This window comes from Notechis scutatus, chromosome 4 (genome assembly GCF_049901735.1).
Source record: "Notechis scutatus isolate UNSWTSFEM ecotype Mainland chromosome 4, rNotScu1.2, whole genome shotgun sequence".
Taxonomy (NCBI): Eukaryota; Metazoa; Chordata; class Lepidosauria; order Squamata; family Elapidae; genus Notechis; species Notechis scutatus.
This window is the reverse complement of record NC_142012.1, coordinates 71,502,148-71,509,617: the sequence shown is the minus strand read 5'-3', so window position 1 is coordinate 71,509,617 and position 7,470 is coordinate 71,502,148. Positions and strand designations below refer to the sequence as shown.

The 7,470-nt window shown below is 46.2% G+C and overlaps 1 long non-coding RNA gene across 1 annotated transcript in view; it reads left to right on the top strand.

Moving 5' to 3' along the window:
- The first annotated feature begins 779 nt into the window (after positions 1-779).
- LOC148130775 (uncharacterized) overlaps positions 780-7,470 on the top strand; it is a 33,985-nt gene continuing 27,294 nt past the window's right edge. The window contains exons 1-2 of the long non-coding RNA XR_015749623.1: positions 780-988; positions 4,855-4,981. This is a non-coding gene — a long non-coding RNA (uncharacterized LOC148130775). The remainder of the gene's footprint in view (positions 989-4,854; positions 4,982-7,470) is intronic.

The window sequence follows — 7,470 nt, the reverse complement described above, 5'->3', positions numbered from 1 at the left end:
CATGACAAAGACTAAAAAAAATAAAGATTATTTGAGTACCATTTTTAAATGAGTTTTTATCCACTTAATTATCATACCATCCACCCCTCACTTAACTGGGTTTCTGATCACAGCACAAAATTGTTTCTTACTCTTTCCTGAGATCAAGTTGTATCAGCATATTTCCATAATATATTTAGTAAATGAAATAATATGTGAGGATGACTTGCATAGAGCACATGAGTTATATCCCCCCCCCCTTTCCCACAATCCATTTAGAAAGGGCAGTGATAGGAGGGAATGACTTTTGCGGGGTAGAGGAGATATTCTGCCTGGGGAAGAACCAGATAAGAGGAGGAAACCCACAGCTGCATAAAAAAAGGGTCGGTGGGAGATTTGTACCTTCTGATTCCCCAAATCCTGTCAGTGCAGCATTACAGCGAAGTGGGCCTAGCTCAGGTTTCCTGTCTGGGCTTCCTGGGAGAGGATTACCCTGACAATTTTCTTCTTGACAAATCCGTGTTTCTGATAACCAACCTGTTGCTTTCAGGGAGTTCATAAATCTTTTTTCTGTTGTTCAGCTATATTTAGTCAAAATCTATATTGTCGGGATATGATCGACAAATTTTTGTGAACTTTTTTCGTTCACTTGTAAGATAGTGGGAACACCTATTTTCCTAATGAAGCATGTCTGTAAATTAGGCAACTACAGAAGAAAGATTCAAATGTGAAAAAGCGTCTGGGATAAGAAACAAAGTTTTCCTGTTTTTAAAATTGCTGCATGTTCGCATTCTAGTTCCATCCTTTCCTGGAGAAGAATGAGTTTGTCAATATTTCAGACCTTAAACTCTACATGGACCCAAATGGAGAGGTAGCAGCAGATGTGGTCATTTCCAGCTTCTTGGTTCTTCCCAGGGATGATCCCAGGAGGGAAACCCTGGCGTATTTTGAAAGACAGAGACTTTCTATCAAGCAAGATGTTCTTTCACGGCTAAAGTTGCTCAACAAGGTAAGAGAAAGTTTGGTGTCTTTCCTCTGTTTTCCAAAGCCTGAGGTCCCATTTCAAGAGGACTGATGCTATTCCCCAAAGGTGGTTGACCTTCAGCAAGAATTGAATCTGGGCAGTAGAAACTGGATTTTTTCCCTAAGGCTGCTTGGAAGGCTTCAATATTGTTCCATTTTGTGGACCACGTACAATTAAGGGCCTCCATCAAATGGGTGAGAAACCCACAAGGGCTGGGGAATGTGTCGCTAGTAGCTTCTGGTTGTTTGCTCCTTGTGCCCAGAATAGCAACGAAGGCGGCAATTCTGCTGACCGGGGCCTGAATCCAGGCTTGGACCGTATCGAAGGGGATTGAATCGTGAGTGGACGGAGGTCCTTTTTGCCCCATTGGGGAAAAAAAGCTTCCTCTCCTCCTGCTTGGGGAAAAGTGTCCCCTAAAGAGGCAGATTCATAATCTGGGAGGCTCTTAAGGAGGCCAGACCTGGCCAGAGCTCTCCATGCCTCCCTTTCACCCTCCCTGGGATGGAGCAATGGGCCTTCTGCTCCTAGGAAGCAGCTCCAAGGCTTTCAGTTCACGTGAAATAATCAAGATTGTTCTGATATCACACCTTAAAATTATGGGTGTAAGAAGAGGGGAGAAATGCGTGTTAATGGGGTCATGAGAAGGAACCGGCTGGTTATCACTTAATGCTGAAATCTTTTCTCAGTTCCATCCAGGGGTGGGATTCAAATTTTGTAACAACCAGTTCTGTGGGCGTGGCTTAATTTGTGGGTGTGGCTTGGTGGTCACATGACCAGATGGACATGGCCATGTGGCCATGTGACTGGCAAACCAAATACAAATGGTCCTCGCTTAATGGCCAGTTGCTTAGCAAGTGTTCGAATTTATGACTGATCTCCCCAGAGCTCCTTGACCTGTTTTTGGAGTTTTGACAACCATAAACACAAACACACAAACACACAAGCACACACACACACACAGCCTTCTGACCCTGCTATTCTTTGATTCTGTAAGGATCTCCTGCTGGAGCAGGGGGTTGGACTAGATGACCTCCGAGATCCCTTGCAGGCCAGCCCTAGATTGCTGTGCTGCTTCAAAGAGTCTTCTGAAGCCAGGGTTTGTGTCCTTCCTTCCTCTCCTTTTTTTCTCTCTCCTTCCCTCTTTCCTTCCATGTATTTATCTATCCATTCATATATCTCATTCACTCTCTTCCCTCCATCTCTTCTTTTCTTTTTCTTTCCTTGTCCCTTTCTTCCATCTCTCCCTTTCTTTGTCTATCCCTTTTCCTCCTTTTGCTTCCTTTCTCTCTTTTCTTTCTCTTTCCTTTCTTGTCTCTCTCTTCCTCTTCTCTCATTCCCTCTATTTCACTCTTTCCTTCTCTTTTTCTCTCTTTCCCCCTCTCTGTATCTCTCTCTCTCTCTTTCTCTAACTTCCCCCACTCTCTCTCTCTCTCTCTCTCTCTCTCTGTGTGTGTGTGTGTGTGTGTGTGTGTGTGTGTAAAAGAGAGGCATGGATAAGTCTGACCAGGTCGGGTCTCTTTAAGAACTTCCCCCACTATGAACCGGCCCTTTCAGGGGACACTTTTCCCCAAGCAGGACGAAGCTTCTCTCCCAATGGGACCAAAAGGACCTCCACCCAATCATGATTCAAATTCATCTGAATTCAGGCCCTGGTCAACAGAATTCCCTTGTTCTTTGCTATTTTGGGCACAAGGAGCAAACAAACCTGAAGCTCTTAGTGACACATTCCCCAGCCCTTGTGGGATTCTCACCAGTTTGAAGGAGATACTAAACCATAGATGGTTCACAAAATGGAACAGTGCGAGAAGATAAGGGGATAGCAAAGTGGCCAGGTCCCTATCTTCCCCTCTCTCTCCCCCACTGTGTGTGTGTGTTTGTGTGTGTGTGTTTTTCTCAATCAAAGCTGTGGCTGGGCCAAGCCAGCAAGCTCTCCTTGGTGCTCTTCGCTACTTCTTTCATTTCTTCTTTTGGAATCCAGACAGGCTGAACAACAATCACCAGACCGCAGTGGAAGCATCCCTTCGGGCGACCCTCCTCCTCCTCCTCTCATGCCCAGCGGCCATGGTGGGGCCGGGAAGTTGCACTTGTGTGGGGAGAAGTTCGCTCCTCAAGTGAGCAGCCACCCACCCCATACCAGGTTTTGCTGTGCTTTGGCATTTGCGGAGCATTTCCCCGTGCGCCTGCACCCTCCTGGCCCCGCCACAACCGCCGGTTGTGAGAGGAGGAAAAGAAGGAGGCGGAGGAGAAGAGGAGAAGGGTCACCCAAAGAGATGCTTCTGGCAATCATTGTTCAGCCAGTCTGGATTCCAAAAACAAGAAATGAAAGAAGTAACGAAGAGCGCCAAGGAGAGCTTGCTGGCTTGGCCATGCCATGGCTTTCAGGGAGACACACACACACACACACACAGAGTGGGAGAGAAAGTCGGGAAGATAGGGACCCGGCTGCTTCGCTATCCCGCACTGTTGCCCTTACCTTCTCAGGCCAGGCAAGGGAGGGGAGGGTGAGGGGCAGGGGCAGCCGCTTCATCAAGGTGAAGAGGTGGTGACCAAACACAGGTGAGTAGAAGCCTGGGAACGGCGGCTCCTGAGGTGCTTTGAGGCGGACGACTTGGAGCGGCCAAGATCCAAGTGAGCATTGCACCACAGGTTCACCTGATTGACCACTTCTTTGGTGTTGGCTTTATGGAGCCACGGGGTGAGAACTGGGCTGACATGCGACAGCAGTGCCTTTAGCTGCGCTCGCTTGTAAGTGTCCAAATAATCTGGCGAAGACACTGGGGGAGATGCTCAGTTAGACCTCCCCCCTCTGCAGTCCTCCTCCTGCAGAAAACGGCTGTTCCCTGAGCTAAGAAGGCAAGGAGCTGTGGCTCGACTCATCCAATTCCTAGGACTACCCCAAATGGTCCCAATTCGGCATGGCGAGGGTGGCTCACCCCGCAATCCCCCTTACCCTCGGTGCGCTGATTTCCTGTAGCGCGCCTCCAGCCTGAATGCCAGGTCAGACCACTAGAAGGCTACTTCCCTGCTTCTCAGTGATGCTGCTGTGCTGGCCACTGCAGGACCCTCCACCTCTTTCCCAAAATTCTCCCTCAACTTCAAAATGATGACGCCTGTTTCCTTCATGGGTGCGTGGCAGGGCCAACCAGGGGTGATTGTTCCGGGTCCAACAAAAGGGCTCGACCCCTGCCTGGATTCACCGCAGCTGCTGGGCCTTACCTGCTGGGGGTTAGGGAGGTGGGTGGTGGCAGAAAAAGGCAAATGGGGTGGGGTGGGGGTAAAGGTGACTGGCAGTGGCAGGTAGGCGACTGGGCCCTGGAGCTTGCAGAGCCTCACTGACCCAGGGAGATCAGGCAGGGCCACAGTGGAAGGCATGCAGCAATGGCTGGCCTGGCGAGTGGACAAAAGCAGGCTGCAGGCGATGCCGCGTATGCACGATAAGGACTGACTGGGAGCGGAGGGGAGGAGCGGGCAGAGAGGGGCGGGGCCAGTCAGTGGTGTGATTTGCCGGTTCTCCGAACTCCACAGAATCATAACAACCAGTTCTATAGAACTGGACAGAACCAGTACAATCCCTCCACTGGTTCCATCTCTCCAGACTTTTCTATTTAATAAACTCCTTTTTTTTTTTTCCAATGTGAGATGCCCAAAGCAAAAGAGAGGAACTAAAGGAAGAATCTTCCAAAAGTTATATCTCCAACCATTTGTAAATAGTGAAAGATTTTGTATTTACTTTAGTGAAGACCAGAGGCTAATATCTAATACCTTGTCTAATATCCATTTTTACCTCCATTTTCCATGGACGGAGAGTCCTAACACATTTCCTTTGGCAATCCTATTTTTTTTCTGCTCAGTCCTTCCCTCAATCTGAATGTGTGGAAAGTTGTCGTCCTGGATTTGTCAAGAGGACTCGAGAAGGAGAGCCAGTTTGCTGCTATGACTGTGTTCCTTGTCCGGAGGGGACCTTCTCCACTCAGACAGGTGGGTGACACCAGAGGAAAATGGGAGGCCTGGTGGATCTGGATCCATCCAGAGCATTCTCATGAAGGTGTGAATTAAAACACACTTTGAAGCTTAATTGATTTCTTGTTTATTTCCAAAATGCCTCATTTCTTATCTAAACAGAAGAGCAAAAAGACTGTGAAAGAAGGGCTGGATAGAGAGAGGTGGCTGTGGCAGATTGGGCAGGCTTTATTACTGCCAGAGAAAATATTTCTTGTTTTTAGGTTGGATGTGTCCTTCCTTCCACATTTTCTTCTCTAGGAACACCTGAGTTCCTTGAAATGTGAAGAATGGTTTTAGGTCCACCTCCTGAAAGGAGGATTGCAATGCAGTCTACATGGTTTCCTTTTGAGGAACACTGAAAGGGTATTGATGATATATGATATACACAATGTAGTGGTATGGACAGTTATGCCTGTATGTGGCTGCACCCGTATCACCACTGCTCCAATGGCCATTCCAAATTGTTTGGAGGAATCACTTGATCCGCCAGCATCCTCTGAGGCAAGTATGACAAGAATTGTCACCTGGCAGGTAAATTTCTCTAGAAAGATTAATTGATTTGTTATTTACCTTTAGTAATGGAGGTTCCTATCAATATTCTGAACACTACAAAGGAAATCTTTCAAGTCCTAAGCCTTCCCTCAATCTCATAACCTATCAAAAATATTTTGTAGCTATATTTTTTAAAAAAGTGATGCACTTATTTTCTTTCTCTGGAGATATTAAGAAATCCACCCTGGAAAATGCTCCTGATAATCACTTGTTCCCAAAGAATGTACAATATATATTGAAATGCAAAGGACAAAGAAATATGGGGTTGTTTTTTTTCTCAGCTACAGAAAAATGCACCGTGTCCAGATGATAAATACCCAAATAAAGAAAGAGTCCAATGTATCCCCAAACTTATAATCTTCCTGTCTTATGAAGAACTTCTGGGCACCATCCTGGTCTCTTTTGCCCTATTCTTGTTCCTAACCACAGGCATTGTTTTAATCATCTTCATTAAGTACCGAGAAACTCCCCTTGTCAAAGCCAACAACCGGGACCTCTCCTACATCCTCCTGGTCTCCCTCCTGCTTTGCTTCTTATCTTCTCTCTTCATTGGTCAACCAAGGAAAGCCATCTGCCTTCTCCAACAAACAGTTGTCAGCATCATCTTCTCAGTTGTTGTTTCTTCTCTCTTGGCCAAAACCATCATGGTGGTGCTGGCCTTCCTGGCCACAAAACCAGGAAACTGAGCAAAGAGATGGTTGGAGAAGAGCTTGGCCAACTCCATCATCCTTTTTTGTTCTGCTGCCCAAATTATCATCTGCTCCATCTGGCTGGGAGCATCTTCCCCCTTCCCTGACTCTGACCTCCACTCCCAGCCTGGAGAGATCATCCTGCAATGTAACGAAGGGCCCGTTGTCATGTTCTACGTCACCCTCAGCTACATGGGCTTCCAAGCTGCCATCTGCTTCACAGTGGCTTTCTTGACCAGGAATCTGCCTGGGGCCTTCAACAAAGCCAAACTGATCACCTTCAGCATGCTGGTCTTCTGCAGTGTCTGGGTGACTTTTGTGCCCACCTACCTGAGCACCAAAGGGAAACACATGGTGGCTGTGCAGGTCTTCTCCATACTGGCCTCCAGTGCTGGTCTTCTGGTCTGCATCTTCATCCCCAAGTGCTACATTATCCTTCTGAGGCCAGACCTGAACACAAAGGAGCATCTCACAGCCAGAACAAATGTAAAAACATGAGATATAACATCATTATGATAGTGGAAAAATTGTGAATGTTTCTTTTATATGCTTGCCATTTAGATAGTAAGCAGGCATCAAAGAAAATGATATCTATATGTTTCAAAATGGGGAATTGTTGAATGACTGGAATTCTTGTAGTTCCCTCCCCTTTCAATAAATATTGCTAAAGAGACCTCTGTAAAATTCAGAGGAATTCAGCTCTTCAGAAACAGCTACTGAATGTGACACTTTATAAAAATTATTGATGCATTTGTTCCTACTGACAGCAGCTAAAAGTTTGTGTGAGAGAGATGAGTAGGAAAAGAGGTCAGGAGGAAGCTGTGGGAACCAAACAGCAGCCTAGATGCCTGTTCACCTCCCTGAGAATGCCAGAATGATGTGAAATGCCATGTTTGACCGGCTCTCATTTGGGGAGGTAAATCTTCATCCTTGTTGTATGAGTCTTTCTTGATTTCCTGATAAAACCTCCTTTGCAGAAAGAATTCAGCAGAACAGCTGTCTGGGATTTCAGTTTGGAATTGTTTTTATTTTGGTGTATACTTCACAGCAAAAAAAGAGTACATAAATAAATAAAGTGTATAAAGAAATTTCCTTTGTATATTTTTTTTTCTTTCATCCACCAGAAAAATAAAATAGCAGTTTTCAGGCCCTTTAATTTTCCACTCTACAGTTTGTACCTAAAGCCTTTCTCTGCTCCTGCTCCAAGCTTGACTTGTCTGTGAA